Below are 19,550 nucleotides of genomic sequence, written 5' to 3' on the forward strand. Positions count from 1 at the left end.
ATCGGTGACAGCCGGCATGGCAGCCTCGTGCACGCATCTCGCTTTTATGGAGGTCGACACTTTGCCTAACATAAGTACTACCTAATACACGCTGTCGCTTAACTGCTCTTCTGTTCGTATTAAATGAAAACTAGCGATTCTCGATAAGGAAACAACTCGAACGAAACTGTGCCGTAAACATTTTCTTCATAAAAAATTTACCTAATAAATACTCTCTTATGTCCTTTCCTCTTTAACCCTGTTAAAAGGTTCAATTACATATTATAATACCGACGTCGTACCACTGTTGTGAGAGCAGAATTTTTTTCATATTTTCTAGCCTCACGATTGACCAAACTTTCCTACTTTTTGGATCGATCGAGACCAAAACTTACATAACGTATACAATTTTTACAATTTTTACAATTTTTACAATTTTTAAATGAAACAGTTTTTATGAAAATTATTAAAATGTCCTCGTGCAATTGCTCAATTGCTCAATTGCTCAATTGCTCAATTGCAGAAGCTTTCGGATATTGTATCCTCATCAATATTCAATGGAGATCATAGAGTTATACTGCAGCAGTTTTTTTCAAGCTTTTGTGCTTTGATAGCGTAGCTTATCGGAGATTTAAATATTATTGATAAAATTATTTTAGATTAGTTTTGCAATAGTCTATCGTATCAATATAATAAATAATTATAATTAATAGTGATCCGCTTTTATAACAGAGCGAAGTGAGAGCGACATTTGACGATCATTTTCAATTCAATAATATTTTACTGATAATACATTCTATCGTATTCTTGGAATTGAAATGCACAGTTTTCTGATTAAGATGAAAAAGAATATTGGAAATTTATTTCCGCATATCGTATTTCACATCAACTGTCAGGTATCAGGAACATCCTCGGTATGTAATCGTTCGTGAAGGATTAAAAACAGATTTAAAGGATTTCCTTCGCAAAGGATTAAAAGAATCTCAATCGTAACAAATACATATATGTAGGTAGGCACGAATTGAAAATATTAATGTAAAAATTTGTAAAAATGAAAAACAAAAATTTGAAAGCTATGAAAAGATTCATTGTTTGTAATACGTCAGTTGTAATGTTTAGGAACAAAGTGCTTTTGTTTCCTTATTGTATAGGTACCTTGAATAATAAATATGAACAGAATCCGAAACAGTTTTGAAAATCGATTTTCTCGAAAATGTAACTTGTACGAGGCAATTTTCTTCCATACTTTCCACTTATTTTTATGTATATTAGGGTACACCACCTAACTGGTTAGGTCGATCCAGCATGAGAAAATAAGTAAGAAAATGTTTCATTCAGAAAATCGATTATAAAGGCTTCTTTGGTGCGTATAAATACAATATTAAACCCATGACCAAGTGGTAGGTAATTGTCGGTGTTATGTTCAGATCCAATAAGGTATCGAACCAGTGAACATACAATATCAAACGAGCCTTCAATATCGATTATCTGAAATTTTTATTTCACTTACTTTTGACTTACGATTACACGACACCCTATACATTATACCTACACGTATTTTCGTTTCGATCGAAGAGACTATCGGGGCCAACAACGGTAATATGCATCCCGGTATAAAGAAAATGCAAACGCGTTCTCTACTTCTTTGTCTTTCTTTTCTCCCCTTTTTGTTGCTTCTACTTACTTCCTTTTTATCCGCTTTCTTCCAGTTCGTTCTTCCGTTCTTCCGTTTTTGGCCGCCGTTTTCGTACCTTTTCTGTCTCTCAACCGAGGCAAAAAGACAGTGCGATATCTCGGGCTAACGATAAGAAGATTATTTCGCTCGGCTGAGAAATAAGTCGAGCCCATCTCGGATTATTATGTATTACTACCCCATACCCCATACCCCATACCCCATACCCCATAATATTTTCTATGTTTCCTCTTCCCCTATCTTCCTGTTGCCTAACAGCTGATATTATATGTAGGAACTTTGAAACCAGCCAGTTACCACTACGTATTGTATGTTTTGCATTTCTAAATAATAATTTATTATTATTATTTATTAATTGCGAAGGAACCCATTGCCCACCCAGTGAAATTCATACCCATATAGCATATTTCGATATAATTAACAGAATTTTTAAATTGGTCAACTGTTTTAATCAAAGCTTTGATTCTAACTCTAGCCTATAACAGATTTAACTTGCACATTTTGCAAAATTTCATTATTCATTTTTGCGCGTATGTCATAATTAGAATATACCGTAATACTTTGAAAGTAACGTGGCAGAAATATGTTACATATTTCTCTTATTTAAAATTATTAATGGTTTTAATAATTGTCCCAAAATCCAGGGCAAGGTAAAATTTGGAGAAAAAGATTTAAAATGTACAGTAACTACAAATTTTAAACAATCTAATTTTATCAATCTAAGTGATTAACGAAATAAAAAGTAGATAAATTTTGAATAGCGTTGGTATTAGGCTAATAATTATAATTAATTCATTGTGTCTTACAACAAATAGCTATTTTTAATTCTAAAAAGAACTCCAAGTACCTTCTCTATCAGAAAAAATATTTTCAGTTATTCAGCTGGCCTGTCTTAAATGTCTCAGCCCCATAGTACGATGAAGATTTACAGTAAAATTCATTAACTTGAAGCTTAATTAGCCACCTTAATTGCCAATCCCACCCGTTCATCGAACGGTCCGATTAATTTATTTAATTTATGCACATGCATATCGCGTGACTAATTGCCCGAGCTAACGGAACATGTAACGGATCCTCAGAGATGAACAATTACGATGACTTTTTCGCCTGAAAGCACCGTGTGTACGATCCTTAATTAAGGATTAAACGGTAACATCTGATCGATTGTGAACTTAAAACTTCCTCTCGTTTCTCTTCGAAACACAGCCCCTACTCTGTGGAGGGAGAAAAGTGCTTCTTCTCTCGAACCATTTTTCTTCTCTCCTTACTCATTGTCAGTTACAATTGAACCTATTTTTATAATTATTTTTAAAAATCTACATAGACGTTAATGGAAAGTATTATATGTATGTAGAAAAATGAGTTATGAAAAATGATGAGATATATATATGTATGAATTGTGCAAATTGACCAGCTCTCTATTCCATGATGTATATAGGTAGGAGTTGACACTCGCTTTCTTTCCCTCCCGTATATTAATATGTACAAGGAAACGAAAACGCATTGATTAATAGGAGAAATGACGTTTCCTCGATGAATAAAAGATGATGGACACATGAAAAATTGACAGCATTGATAAGGGGTGACTTGTGATGGTTATTTGCTACGTGGTATTTTTTTACTTATAATTTAATACTTTATATAGGCCGATTATAATATATAACTATTATTATTTCAACATGGTACAAACATGGTGGATAGAAAATTAATAAAACTTTAGAATTAATTAAATTAAATTAGAATAATTTTTAAATAAATAAAATTAATGACTTAGATTTGTTCCACACGAAACTAAGGTCTAAAGTCTAAACTATTAGGAATTAGTACGAACGAAATACGGTAAGAATAGAGGGACGGTAAGAATGGTTAAATTATTCAAGAAATCTTGAAAGAAAAAATTTCTGTTCTCGTCGAAGCGTTTCCATAAATACGTAAAGTCAGGTGTGCTCTCAATAATTCAACCTTTCGTTGAAGAGCTTGCTAGTGAAAAATAAATGGCATTTCGTATATAAAATTTGACGTTTGTCGCGATAAATGTGATATAACGTCCAACATTTCATATATCCTGTACGATCGTACATTTATTCAAGAGAAATTATTCTACCATTATATGTACAGTGTTTTCAAAAAATAATTTCTGATTATCAACATTGAAAGAGAGTTGAAAAAAATTTGTCTATAAATCACGCAGCCTTCGAAGTAATTAATCAGATCATTAATTTTTTCTGTTCAAGCCTGGATAAATCCAACATTAAGGTTAGCTAATGAACTAATTAAATTGAAAGAAAAACAAAAGGAAAGTCGATGGAAAGCGAGGAAAAAATAGAAGGGTGAACGACGTGTTTAAAGAAAAGATAGTTTAAAAGTGTAAGCACGTCGTAATCAGAAAGAAACGAAGCTCCAAGTTTCGAGCTTGTAAAGTGTGGAAAAATAAACGCGTAAAACTAGCAGCAAGCAAGATGAGCATCGTCGATACGATTCAAGAACTTTGTACAAATTAAATTGCAAAGAACGCACTGGGCAAGAATCTCCTAAACGAGCCATAAAAAATGGAAAATTTATCTTTGTTTCATACTCAACCGACGATATTTCAGAAAAAGAAAGGGGACGTGATCGTATTTACGACCTTCGCTGTGAGCGAAGACAAGAATTTTGAGTAGCTTGGACATACATACATAGAAAATGGAAAGACGTCGTCGTGACATATAAACTTTCAGATAAATTTACAGTCCTAAATGGATAATAAAACTAATAGAAAAAGCAAACATTAATTTCACCTAGACAAGTCCTTAAAATCTTAGTCCAAAAATGAAAATGAAAAGAAAAAATTAAGAAATAAATTTTTATTTATCAATTCTTTTAGCTAATAAAAAGCTGAAAAATCTTCGCCAAGATTCCAACATAACTGTCTTGCAAATCTGTTAGCTTGAAAAGTAATCAAAGTTCGATTCAACGTACAATCATTACCGTCCTTCCTTCAGTCGGTTCGGATAGGATCGGATCGGATAGGATCGGATAGGATCGGATAGGATCGGATAGGATCGGTCAGTTGGTCGTGACAAATGTTTCGTTCGAAACAAAGAACAGAAAAATGCCGTTGTAATATCGTAGAGACTGTTGAAAAGAAAATCGATCCGTTAAGTCTGCTCCATCAACAACGAGGGCTGCAGTAACGCCAGGCGTCTACGCAGCCATCGAGCTTTCCCAGAGATGGGAAAGGAGGGTGGCAAAGGGACGAAGGGACGAAGGGACGCTGGGACACGCTAGCCGACAAGCGGCTGCTGAAAAATGCCCCTAAAGCGTGACTACCCTCCGTGTGCCACCGTTTTTTCCTAGCTCCCCCAACTGGTCCCGTTGGCAGAGGGGAACATTCAAAACGAATGGGCCACACGTGTGCTGCACGTTTTCTTTTTTTTTCCTTCTTTTTCTTCTTCCTTCGTTCCTTCCTTCCTTCCTTCCTTCCTTCCTTCCTTCCTTCCTTCCTTCCTTCCTTCCTATGCCTAAAGCCCGTAACACACTGAAATGGTATACATCAATTTGGTTTTAGTATTTAGGGTCCAAGTACTATACTGTTGTCTTAACCCTCTGTGAATTAATTATCACAATCTTGTTTTTATTAATAATTTTTATTTGACAATTTTTTTCTCTAACTCCTACAGTTTGAGGAAAGATATTCGAGGTGGTAATTTTGACTGGTCTCCCTTTTTCAGCAGTGTACATTTCACTGTTTACTACACTTTTTATTTTATTTTTCTACAATGGGTCACATATTATGGGCCAAGAAATGCAGGTCTGAAAGCAGCCTAACACCCTTCTGTTTCCCTCCTCCTATCCGTACGTTCGGATCCGTGTTTCTGTACACGCCACCACCACCAGCACGATCGAACACTCCTCCACTTACATACATTGTATATCGGCGATTTCGGGTTGGCAAGACACTCGAAACTCGCGAAACTCCCCTGGAGGACGTGATTTACGCGTGTCACGAAGTATCGTGCGCCACACGTGCGGTGGACGTTCGCCGTTTCACTTTCTCATCGCGCATCGGTTCGAAGGAAGTTCGTCGAAGAGGGACCGAACATCGGCCCTGAACGCTCGTAAACTAACAATGATACCTAGGGAGAAAGGTTTCCACGGTGATTTCGCGATCCACGGGATTACGATCTCGATGGATGCACGAAATCTATCGTCGTTGGGATTCCTACTCGCGTTTGTTTGCAGTTTCCGCGTTCGACTTAAATCTGATTCATGGTTGTATCGTGGCTGGGTATTTCTCCCCATAGGAGCTTAACATTTTAAGGTATCACGCGATCCTACATGTATTATCGTAGTCAAAGAAGAAATTCTATTCCTTGTATGCAAAGTTCAGATGTTGCATTAAGGAATGGAAGTAAAAAATGTAGAATTAAGGAAAAGTTTCAAGAAAATTTGGTAGAAAAGTAATTATGATATACAGAGAAATTTGAAAAAGCTGTAAAAAGCTTTAAAAATTTGATAGGTGCAGTACATTCTGAGAATGTATTGGCTTATTTTCTATACCACGGTACCACGGTAGAACGACGAGGGTAAAACAACGGTCGCATTACGAAGTACATACATTGTACATACATACATAGATAGCTACGTGAACCGATTGACGGATGATAAACTCGCATCAAATCACAATAGGACACCTGACATATCTATCGACACGCGACGCCTCGCGTGCACATTTGTAATCTAGTCAGTGAGTAAACCAATCAAGTTATAAAAAACATGAGACAAGAATCCTCATCAAACCTAACTAGTCCCGAGCCGCATTAATTTGCGTTGGAAACAATTGATTTGAGTAGGTACTTTATGAAAGCGGGAATAATGCACCCCCTTTTCCTTTATGGCGTCTGTCGTCACTGCCTTAGCTAACCTTGCCTAAACGTCTCGGTGTCTGAATGTATGATATAAATGAAATCTTGGACGACTTGGAAGTAAAAGAGAAAGGTATGTACATATATGAAAAGGTGACGATGGCGAGGGTAAAAGCAAACGGGTCCAGTGCACACAGGGCGGTAGATATGTTAGAGGGATACAGCCCCGTCGCGTCGTACGTATGAAAGTTTCCCTGTGATAAGTGTCGGATGATTTATTCATCTCACGACGCTGCAGGCACCGGTACAAATTACGCATCCCGTTCAGAAAACCTTCCCGCTACGTGACAGTAATTCATACGTTCGCATTAACCTACGTAACGCTCCCTCCAACACGTGAGCCCTTTAGCGATGGTAACCCTTCTCGCCAGCAACCGTCTCTGATTCTTTCTTCTTTACGAACATTTACGAACATTTACGAACATTTACGAACCGGCATCAGCGAAAGGGAAAGTCAAGTACAAATTTGAAAATATATTATTCGGAGAAAGTTTCAACTTGTTGATTGCCGTGTGTAAAGAGTATTGTATAAATGGTGAATATTTTCGATGTAATATACAATATTAAAATGCAAATCAGATTCTCCCACGAGCAAGTAATAACGAAGCAGGTGCATTAGAGCTCGCATCAGCAAATTCGATCGGGTATCTCGAGCATTCATCAATCAGGAAGTTACGAAGCCTTGTCGCGCGTCAGCGTTCAATCTTTCGATTTCAGTGTTTCGCGGGAGAAACACCGTTCCACGTTTTTCTTTTATTGATTCGAGACATAACCTGAAACGGAAGGATTGGCGAGATTTCCACTGACTAATCGAGCATCCCATCCAGTCGCTTAGAAATTGACTGGTTGCGTTCGAAACGTGGTGATTCAATTTTCATCCGTTAAAGGACCGACGCGACGCGACGCGACGCGACGCGACGCACCTATTTTCTCCTGTTTCAAAGTTCGTCAGAATGGGGTGACACGTACAATGTTCTGTTGGAATGATTAATAAAATACAGAAAACGAAGGAATAGTGAGCGAGAGCAAATAGCTTGGGCAGAAAAAGGGAAAGAAAAGAATTCTCCAATCGACGAGTCACAGATTTTCGATAGATTTCATTGAAATGGAAATAGTTTTTAGGCATTTATGTTTGATGAAGGAAAGGGTACCGTGATTGATTAAGAATTATTTTTCAACTAGTTCAATTGGAAAAATCTTTTTCATATAAAAAAGATATTTCATATAAAATCAGATATTATATACATATTATGTACATTTCCAATTTGGCACTAATTCATTGGCAAATATTGAACCAGTACCCTAGATAAATATTAGATTGTTGCATGACAAGTGCGGTTAATCTTGAAATCTAAAAAGCAAACATGATTTGGTAATTGAAAAACAGCGTAAAATAATACTTTGCCGGATCAATTTGAAGCTTGAAGCTTGAAGTTTGATGAAAATGACTTCACAAAGCTTGGGTTAGTGTTCTGCATACAAAGTGGCGGCTGGTTGTCAGTTGCAGCAAACAATGGACCAAAGTGAAATTTGTGTACTGTCCCTTTACGGATTTCAATCAGAATATTCCGTAAGTTAGGCTGCTAGTAATTTAATACAACGTTAGTTTGATAAATTTCGATCGAGAGATACGAACCTTCAAATTCATAAGCAATCGTGATCAATTAACATTAGAAGGAGCAGTGGTTACAATCCTCACAACGCAACGCTTTCTTATGTAGAGAAAAATAATAAATAGATAGATATGGATAGATATATTATTGTTTGACAGACATATCCTATCTTCTTAGTGTTTGACTCTACATAGATGATAGTTGAGCGAGGACTTGCAAGAAAGTTGTTGCGGATGTCTTGGATGGTGAGCTTGAGGGAATATACCATCAAGCTTACACAGATGGTACGTGGTGTTTGCTCAGCATGGAACCCAAGTTAACCAAAGTTATTGTGATCCTCTATTAGTAATTCTACGATATCGAGAATAGGATCTCGTATTGTTACTCAAATAGACGTTCCTAGTAATCGTCAAAGTTGTTAGTTTTTTAAGTTTTAGGGTAGATTTTTCTTAAACGGTGACGATGACTTCAAAGTACTTAGTAAGAGTGGGGTCAGGCGGATCAAACGAAAATCCCCCGTTGTCTCTCTAAGGGGTTAGTAATTTGTTTAAAAACGTGCCTAATGCCGTTGACTAATACGTCTCGTCAATTTCATATATTCCTTCTGAATACTACACCGCGTCAGAGAGGATCATTTTATTTTTTCTTGCAACGCAACAGATTTGGAGAAAGCAAGGTTCACCGCAAGAGCGCAACAGAGGCCGAGAGAGCGGAAGTTTTTGATTAAAGTTTAATTTACAGGAATGCTTCCGTCCTGGCGAACTTTAAAATGAAATTTTTCGTCCTTCCTCTCTCTCTTTCTGCTAGCCACTTATCACCTTCCGCGTGCCGGGCTATGACGTCTACAGATGTCACGATTCCTTCACAATTACAATCTCATAGTCAGCCACTTATTTCCCGCGAATGAAAAATCTTATGAATACAAGGTGATTAACTTTAAAATATCTTATTTCTTTCTATCCTTATGATAACATGTTTTAAAAATTTTTAAAATTTTTTAAATATATAATTAGTTTTTTATAAAAAAAAGTGAATACAATCCATAATATTTACAAAATTCAGGCTATGAGAAGAAAGCTATTATATAATAAAGAATAATATTATTATAAAGTTTGAATCATGTATCTACACTACAGTATTTGTTTTTCAAATGGTGAAAATTTTACTTTTTGTCTATGATCGTTTTTCCTTTCGGCTCTTTATACATACATATATGAACTGGTTATATGAACATACTTGTCCCCAGACAGCTTCATATAAACGGGGTTCTACTGTATTAGGTCGTCCTGAAAGTTCCCTGTCGTTTTGAATATCACAACTTTATTAGCCGTCTATACGGATTATAAGCGCACTTTCTGTAAATATTTCGTTCTTTTAAGATAATATAGTTGAATGTATAGGATAGGATATTTTAAAACATGTGAGTATAACTTCTAAAGGTGAATTGAATACGTTAACCCTTTCCACTACCAATTATATTTCAACTAAAAATCCAAAAGTTAGAAATTCAATGTTGTTATTATTTTGAACTCGGTAAATTCATTCGAGTTAGCAACGCAGAAACATTAATTTTGATGTTATAAAAATAATTAAATTTCCTATTCTGAATAAATAGATCGTAATGAATGGAAGTTTCTTTTGTTCATTCATTCGAGTCTTTACGGAATGAACGAGTCGCAAGCGAAGAAAATTAACTTCCTAAGAAGCTAAAGTTGCACGAAAGAAAGCATGATTGCATTAAAGTAACGCCCCACTAAAGAAATCCGTGTAAGTAGATTGTTCAGAGTCCTAGGAGCGTGACTCTTTTCCTGATTTCTTCCTTTTGCTAATCCATCAGGAATATTTCGGTAGCTTTAGAAAGGAACGACAGAAAATCAATCAGTTGAAAAACCAAAAATTTTCATCACCTGAATATTTCTATCGATATCAATATCAATTTACTGAAATGCCGTTTTAAGCTTATTTTTTAATTTAATAAGCAATGCACACAATGATACAGTTTTAAGCATAATCAATTTGATTGAGTAATTTTAAAAACGAGGAAAAATATTAAAGCAATTATTTATCATATCTTTGCAAGTACATATTTTCTATCAATCACGAGTGAACGCTATTCTCCGATACGATGTTAACCACACAACCACATAACCACAGTTTTTGATCTTTTTTTTATAACAATATTTAGTTTGGAAATTAATGAATTCAGTGGCGAACAAAATAGCGTCCAATTGTACATGTTGAGGTGAAATGGTATATAAGTTAATCTCTTTATATGAAATATAAATTTATCCATCTATGACATTAAATCAACCGAATATCACTAGAGGGATAAAAATAAAGGGAGCGATGTAATTAACATTGTTGGGATTCGTCACGGTTGTATTTTAATTTATAATCAACGATGAAATGTACTTTATGTGATTACACAGGATGAACATAAATGAACAAGATGATATTTTAATTTCAAAAATTTCGCTAATACAAGATGAAAGTTTTAAAATAAACTAGAATGATGCTTGAAAATACAATGAGATAAAATTCTGAATGAAAAGTGACAAAGAAAAATTTCTTGCTATGTTCCTCTTCCATTTTTTACCCTTTACTTTCAATTTCACGCACCATTTGTCACTCTCTATATTTCACGAAACTGCTAAATTTCATCGTTAATAACAAACACGATTATTCTTTCCCATAGTGTTTCCATTGAAAAGTTTTTCAACTGGATTTTAAGAATTTAAGAGACGATGATGGGTTCGAATGAAAGAATTTCAGAATTTTTGAATAGGCCTTACCTAGTTACACACCAGCAATTATATTGATTATCGTGGTAATATTAAGATTAAGTTTCTTCATTTTCGTTTTCTTCCAACAACGGTTTCTTGATAGGGAGTCAACTGACCCTTCTAACTCCATTTGGTTGCGGTTTATCGGCTTGATGCCATTTACACTCTTCCACTCTGTCCTTTGAAACTGTTGAGATATTTTAAGTTTCCCGAGAATAAAGCTGATCACCGATAGAACGGGACTTTTCAATCGTCCGAGCGACCGTTTCATCCGTTAAATCCGAGATTGGGCAAAAATAAAGAAGCACGTATCCCGGGACAAAATATTCGAAGGAGAAGAAAATCGATTCCAGACGCGCTATGCTAGGATAAACCCTTCGCTTCCCTTCGCTGAGATAAGTGATCCTGGAATTATTTCCAGATTCCCACGATGCGTTCTCGCGACGAGAATCCTCGTAACCGGTACCGGCTAAATGGAAGCGGAGGGTCTCGTACAACTTTTAAACGGTTCGAGAAGGTGCGTCGTAAATAGAATATACCTACATACATAGTATTATATGTATAAGGAAGACACGGTACTTACGTATGAACGCGGAATAACGCGTAACGGCCGCGCGTATGAAACTTATAAAAACTCGTTCGAAAGCAAGGAAGCCCATTTTTCGCGATGAAAAATAGACGACCCGCTAGAAACGAGTTTTCAAGGGAGAAAAGTTTGCGTCAAACAGATCCGATAGGACCATGATCTTCCTACGATCTTCCTACGATCTTCCTCCGATAGAGGGTGTAATCGAAAATTCTACGTGATTTAAAATTAAGCGTTAACTGGTTGGAAGAAGAAGCAGTTCAACTGGTTTAACAAATCGACTTTCTGCTTGTCAGAACATAAGACACTTGATAGCATCTTGCAACGAACAACTTTCATAACGTAACTCAACAATTTTAATCAGTTACGGGAATTTAATGTGAAGCGCGAGGTACATACTTACTTGCGAACTATTGTCAACTATATTATAATTAGTTTCAATCATTTTATGACAAAACCACCTAGTCTCCTAATTGGAAGAAGAAACTTTTTTCTATTTAGTCCTTTGAATATTCAAAGCTGTTTTTCTTGATAAAAAATCCTTTTTTACCCTTCATTTTTTCTCTAACTTTAACTTTGTAATATGAAAAAGTGTAAAATAGATTTCAAGGTGATTCTCTATTCTTTTAACACGTCACAACACCTTCATCCTTATATGTATAGTATGTATATACCACTAGAGTTGGTTCTAATTAGTTTTCAGTTGTGTTTGACTAATTATGAGTATTTTCTTTAATATCTACAATGATTATCATATTAAGGGATAATTCTGAGAGAAACGTGTAATTATGACCAATCACATATAATATTTATTTGATAGAAACCAGACTAGAAAGGAAGCTATTCGAAGAGCAACAATGATAAAGAAAGTTTCTCCTTTAGAAATTCAGACACGCTCACCCACGTCGTTTGAGAATTCATTGCTGGCCAGCATGATTAAGGTGTCACGGTGTATCCCTGAATAGTCTTTTAGAAAGACGTGAAATTCGCGGCTATTTCACCATCCTCCCCACGCTTGAAAACCGTTCACGCGTTTATATCGACATTCTCGAACTTCTTTGAATCCGGGGTTCAATGGGTCGAGGGAAATGAATTTTTTGCTCGCTAAAAATCAGAACTGAGTTGTAACAAGCGGGCAACAACTTTTATATTTTATCCTCGGACAGTGAGTAGCTCGTACCTATTATTGTCGCGACTTGCACCATTTCATCTGAAGATGGTTTTCAGAGTTTCAAAAGTAGCGGCGATTCTTTTTTCAAAAACATAAAGTCCAATGAATTTTAGACAAGAGGACACTAGGTTGAAATCTGATTTCGTATTCATAGCGCGTTGTATAAATATTGATCAGAATAGAGAAGGGGTGGTTCAATCCCTCTGAACGCTGTAAACGAGAATTTATAGAATCATACATAAGCGTACGATTTTATAAACAGCGATGAATTTATTAATTATATTAATTATTATACATATATGCGTTCTATGAAAATACGAAAATTACCTACTGTTTTCTTTTTTCATCATAAGAAATCTTATTAGTAGGTACATTAAAAGAATATTTTGTTGGTGACAAAAAAGGTGACACAGTGCTATTTAAAAGAAGAGGCTGCTAGAAGCGTTTAAAAAAACGTTACATTGGACACCTTGTAGAAAAACTGTAACCATATTATCGTTTCAATTGAATTACAAACTATTAGAAAAGTTAGCGTGTCGTGCTGGAAATTAGATTAGCGCATCTTTATTTTCCGTTCCATCGATGGATACTTGTACTCGGCGAATAACTGCATTCTCAACGAGCTTCGATTATCTTCGCCAAGTGCTCGGAGAGAAATTTAGCAGAAGCTAGTGGAAAAGTTTGTAATTACCTTGTTTCGCTTATTTCAATGTTTGCAGAAAGCCGGCTATCGCTCGAGAACGCCATTAACGGCTGCAATAAAACAGAACGGCACAATCTTCTCGTGCTAAAAGAATTGATCATGATTCGTTCCGGGCAACAGGAGGAAAAATGAAAAATGAAAAATGAAAAATGAAAAAAGAGACTCGATGTATGAAATGAAAAATCGTATAATTATTTTTTTTTATTAATTATATTATCAAGAATTTCCTAATGAAAATAACGAAAATATTGCTGGTGCATTAAAGTTTCGTATTTCTGAAACGGGAGTGTCGAAACACCCGTTGCATCAGCAACAACGGAATACTTTCTGGAACAAAGAAAAAAGTACAGAACAAGTACCCATGCGGCAGGGTGAAGGAAGAGCGAACGCGGTGGCAAAAAAAAAATACAGAGGGGAAAGGAGTGGAAAAAAATGGTAGGGAAATCGAGATAGTTGTCAGCTCGTCGGTGATAGCAGTCGGGTGCATTATGAGGCCTCGATGTGAATTTTCAGGCCGTGGCTGAATTCGCATTTTCCAGCTGAAGAATGACGCGTCGCGTCGCGTCGCGTCGCATCCGTGGTATCAGCCCAGCCAACTTCCGCAACTCTATAGTATCTCTATTTGTTCTTGTATCCACGTGTGTGCATCGGTTATTTGCGCCAGGCTGGAATGCATGCACAGGTTGCCGAGGCAGGTGTGTTTGCTAGCATCTCGAGGCCGCTCGAAGAAGACCGGTGCGTGTGCGAGCGCGTAAACGCGGATCACTTTTTTCCTGGTTCGAGCACTAACGCGCCTCGAGAGTCCATCCACGAGACAGAAATTACTAGGGCCGAGGCTCGATTGCAAGCCCTCCGGCATGGAATGAGAAACCAGGCGATCGAAGCAACGAGCAAGAATACAATGAAATAGCTCATGTTTCTTATTGTTTAGTTTTACTGAAGATATCAAGGTGTCAATTTTGTTTCATTAAATTGCATTGTGTATGTTTATACCTAAAAGTTAAATGTTATAAACCTTGTTATTCTTTACAAAATAGTATTATGGTTGAACAAATATCTTAGGGAGAGACTATCTCGCTAAAATTTCTTGCAAATTAATGAATATTTCATCCAAATACTATAGAGTTGTCAAAATTTTCAAAATTTTCAAAATTTTCAAAATTCTTTAAAACGATCTCTTGACGTTAAAAAAAGGAGGGGTTGAAAGAATAAAACGTGTCCAAATAAGCACCTTGAAAAACATTTCAAGAAATTGGTTAATTTCTGACCCCGATAACGGAACAGACTCCTAAAGTGTAAAAAGAGAAAGAGAACAGGTAGGAAGTCAATTGGTGTCTGCTTCATTAACGAAGGCAAGGGCACCGTGGCTTAGAAAGATTGGAAGGTCGACGTGGGGATGAAAAAAAAAGGAAGGACAAGCCTTGAGGGGTAGAAAAAGAGAGGACGCAAAGTCGTGACGGTCAAGTCGTGTTTCAGCTTAGGTTCAGTGTAGCTCAGGATTGGATCGGAGATATAACCGCGAGGACGTGGGCGGAGGAGCCGTCTCAAGCTTTAGAAGCTTTAAGCAGCCCCATTTTTTCTTCGCTGAGATTTTTCGAGGGTGGAACAGGCTGAGATTTACTTTTCCTTTGATACGGGGGCCGAATGAATAATAATAGCGACGATGGGGAGGAATGGCTGGAACGTAAAGCATTCGCAACCAAAGGATATTTTCAGAGGTCTTAAAAAATGAAACCCCTTTTTCACTTCTTTTTTACAACTTGATATGTTGAAAAATAAATATGTGAAATTTGATTAGTCACGTTCAAACATGGGCAAATTATAGTTACAATTTACAAACAGTTTTAGAAAATTAAAAACTTTACAAGTATTCTTTACCACCAAAATGTGGGACGTGAAAAGCCGTAATTTTGAATTAAATTTTTATTCCGTATCATCCAGAGTTTTGTAAATATTCACAATTTTTTTTAACAGGTAGTTCCACCCAGAACTACATTTTTATAAAGCTTCTAATGCTTTTTTTTATTTTTAGTTTTCTAATAATTCCCCTTTCCAGTTCATTTCCAATTTTCCAATTTTCCAATTTTCCAATTTTCCAATTTTCTTGAAAATGACACATCTTTGAACGAAATCATACATTCTACATTTTTTCCATTTGTTTCTACAGATAAAAATCAGCGTATTCGGTTGTGTTATTCACTGGCGAGACACCAGGTATACAGTGTGTAATCATCTTGTTACGTTTATTGATGTCTCGCGACATGAGTACGACTAGGGGAGTAATTCGCGTGATAATTTAACCTGACGTGAATTAACGTACTTACATCCTGGCATGCCTTGATGTAATGTGCTTTGCTGTTTCTTATTTAACTTGAATTCTGCTATGATTTCAGGGACTGATCATTTTACAGCAGCTAATAAGGTTTAAAAATTGGAAAAATTCTTAATTATTTCTCAAACGAGTTCCTCTATATGTATTTCAATAATAAATATTTTTCGTTATTAAACCTTTGGTTTAAACGATGGAAATGAATATCCTTATTTTTATTCTTTTATCCTTTCCTGTGAGAAACATTTCATTTTATATCAATTCCATTCACGATAGTAAACACTTCTCCCTGCTTGAATAACATTTTTACCATTTCGAATGGTTCTTCAGATCGTTTCTACGCTATGTTCAAGTTTTCGGAGCTGTATATTAGCCGCATTTATATGAAAACTTTCTTTCACCATACACACAATCGCCCTTTCTTTGCAAATGGTATACTTCTCTAGACAATATACGTACTTATGTTCGCAGTTTTTACTACTTTTCGGTTCTCTTTCGCATTTTCGAGTTTCAGTTATACCTACCTAATTTTAAAAGAAAAGAAGTTTCAAACAAATTTTTCAATTGTTGATTACATAATTATGAATGAAAAGAAAAAAAGAAACTTCTTAACTATAAAATTTCGTCTCTCATGTAAAACTTTATATTATTATTTAATTTGTTTTTAACAAATTTTTATAGTTTTACAAAACACACTATCCCAAGAAATCTTTAATTAGTTCATTTTAAATCAACCGATGACTTTGAATTTGAATTTGAATTTGAATTCATCATTTTGAAAAAAAAATAGTAATCCCTTTTTACTCTATTTCTTACTTATTGTTAGATTTTTTAAATATTTCATTATCAACCTATATTAAAAAATACTTGAATGATTGAAATTCAACAAGCTTTCTTTCCATACTAAACAATTTACGATAAAGTTTCTAATATCACCAACAACGCTCTAAAGTATTTCATAGTACATCATAAGTGAATTTAAGCGCAGATAGACATCAACAGCGCAGCGGTGGAAAGGTTTAAAGCTTTTAAACTTCCTTTTTAATCTCTTCATTGCGCGAGGTATTTGGATGTAAAGGGTGCATTGTGTGGACGGTATACTTGTGTATCAACGCCAGACGCTTTCAGGCAAATAATGCAGAAATTATTCATCATTTCCATTCTACGCATCTTCTAAATCATTTTCCTTGAAAATCAAGCCCTTGCACTCGAGACGTTTTAACTCTTTACACGCAAAAGGCGTCTCGTTGTCTGGATTGACGCAATTCAAAGGAAAGCAACTGACAGGAAATTATTAAATAATTATTTTATAAACTTATTTTAATTTCTCTTTTTAACTCTTTGCACTACTTTATCCAATTTTATTCACTTGTATCATTATCAATAACATAGTTTCAATATGTTATATTTAAAATGATTAGTAAATAAAAAAAAGTATATATCCTAATAAAGGATATACATATGTATATTCCGGTATGTTAGCAAACAATATCAAAAGAAGAAATAACAAAAAAAAATTATTATATGCTGTGTTCATTTTAAATCGAGCATCTAGGTAAATTATTTCCGCTACTATAGAAGTAAGGGAGAAAGTAACTTTTACAAAATTTTCTTATCACTGCCAGATGCAAGCCTCGAAAGCAATTAAATTCTATTACATGCTCGATTTAAATCAATACTGCAAATACGTGTTTTTGGCTAGCAACATCTGACGAGAATAGCAAAAGGGTGGGCGTCGAACTCGAAAACTTCGAAACGGACAATTGCGTTATCACGACAATACCGTGATTGGTATCATTCTATTCGTTCGACTAGTCCGCTGTGATTCTATTTTCGATAGCAAAAAAAAAAAAAAAAAAAAAAAAAAAGAGAGAGAGAGAGAGAAAGAAAAGAGGAAAAAAGATATTGATATCCGGACAACATTGCTTTCGATTTCAGGAAATTTCCTACGTGTTTACTGCAAAAGTGCTGGAAACGTTCATTTCCGGAGAGAAAATTTGTTGTATACTTGGTATTTTATACCTGCGTACGCATATCTAGAGGATGATAAAACGAATAGTCAAAGATCCCCTTAACCGCGGCTCCACTTATCCGTGATATTCTATTATCTCTAGTAAGTCTAACACGTTTCTGAAAGGAGTACTATAGCCCCATCCCCTATACATGTAAGAAACGTGGACTAGCCCCTCACCATTTTAAGATCCTGAGATTCTAAGGTTTTAAAACTGAAACATTCTATAAAATACGAAAATTGAAAATTTTAATATTCCAGTATTCTAATATTCTAAACTTCCAGGTTGTAGACCTGGCCCACCATATCAGAAGCTCCTAGTTACGTCGATATGAACCGAAGAACATCTCGTACACGTTATAATTCAATACATGTGATAGTCCGAATGAAGAAGCATAGGCGAAAGGTTAGTACACTGGTAATATACAAGACATCTCGACAGATACCTGGGAATTGGATTTTTATTCAGCTGTCTAGCGCTGGGACATACGTGATTCATCGTAATTTCTCACTTAGACCCAATGTGACTGATCGATCTGACGTCGAGCAACCCTCTTGCTGCTGATAAAACGCCGCTTACAGTAATGACGGATGAGGGGATTTCCCTTCTCCGCGGGTGTCACGAGCCTGCGTTTGTCCCTTTTAAATAGGTACTATGTAGGTATAGAACGTGCCAGACACATGTTAGTTTTCAATAGTATTCACTCTGATAAACACTTTGCGTGGCAGACTTCACATCTTCATTAACCGGAGGAGTACCGTGGCCAGATATGCATGTCGCTGCGGTTTAACAAAGAATTTATTCGCTCAGAATAATACGTTTGCTATGATCTAACAGCGAATATATTTATTAATTAATAAAATTAGTTAAATGCTTTAGGATCACGGATTTAGCCTATTATTACAAACATCTACGAGTACAATGATCTTTTCAATTTCCGTAGATACCAATAGTCCCTTTTTTTACAGATTTCTATATAGTATATTAAAAAATTGGTTTGTGTACATACACCATCTATGTATGTACCTATAATAGTATTTTCATCGTCTACAGGTATGAATGGACCTTAAAACGTGTCACTTTCCTTGGTACTCGACAGCACGTACGCAGATCAGCCTTTTCCGTATGAAATCTCCATATTAAATCTCTCTGTCAAACGTTTCGCATTGCGCTCCAACGATTTATCACTAAATGCTTGCAGACGGCGATTGTCGCGATGCGATTTAAACGGTGCATCACCGTGAAATTGTTCGTTTCGTCGCGTCGCGTCGCGTCGCGTCGCGTCGCGTCGGTTGCGGGGCCGTGAGATCTTGCAAAGGAGAATTTTGAGCGGTTTTAGATTGCTTCGGGTACTGGAGAACCCTTGGGAGCCTCTTTGAGCATGAAAATGCGTTTCGAAAGTTTTTAACGTGTTTGGGTCTTCTAGAGTACAACACCCTGGCATACTCAATTCTGTTTTCACACGATCTTGATTGAACCTGTTCCAGGAGAAAATAAAACTTGGACCTTCTTACTTGATTTATTTTAACCTGACACGGTTGAAAAATATAATTCTCTACAAAACTATAGGCCTACCTAAAGTTTTCAGATTTTAATATTGTCTAAATATCGGTATATTATTTCTATAGCTCAGTAAAGAACTACCCAAGTGTTACACTCACTTATTAATGAAACTTTGCCAGCTTGTAGAGCTCGTCGAGCTGAACACGCCTATACCCCGTTTTGTGGGAAGACAGCTAATTGTTTAAAAGATATTAACAATTACAGTTAGTTACTT

The 19,550-nt window shown here is 35.9% G+C and overlaps 1 long non-coding RNA gene across 1 annotated transcript; it reads left to right on the top strand.

Annotated features, from left to right (window-relative positions):
- The first annotated feature begins 6,514 nt into the window (after positions 1-6,514).
- On the top strand, positions 6,515-18,412 carry LOC117608603 (uncharacterized). Its single transcript, XR_004582382.2, has 3 exons — positions 6,515-6,649; positions 18,058-18,178; positions 18,289-18,412. It is a non-coding gene; the product is annotated as an uncharacterized LOC117608603 (long non-coding RNA).
- The last annotated feature ends 1,138 nt before the right edge of the window (positions 18,413-19,550 follow it).

The sequence above is a fragment of the Osmia lignaria genome, chromosome 2 (genome assembly GCF_051020975.1).
Source record: "Osmia lignaria lignaria isolate PbOS001 chromosome 2, iyOsmLign1, whole genome shotgun sequence".
Lineage (NCBI taxonomy): Eukaryota > Metazoa > Arthropoda > Insecta > Hymenoptera > Megachilidae > Osmia > Osmia lignaria.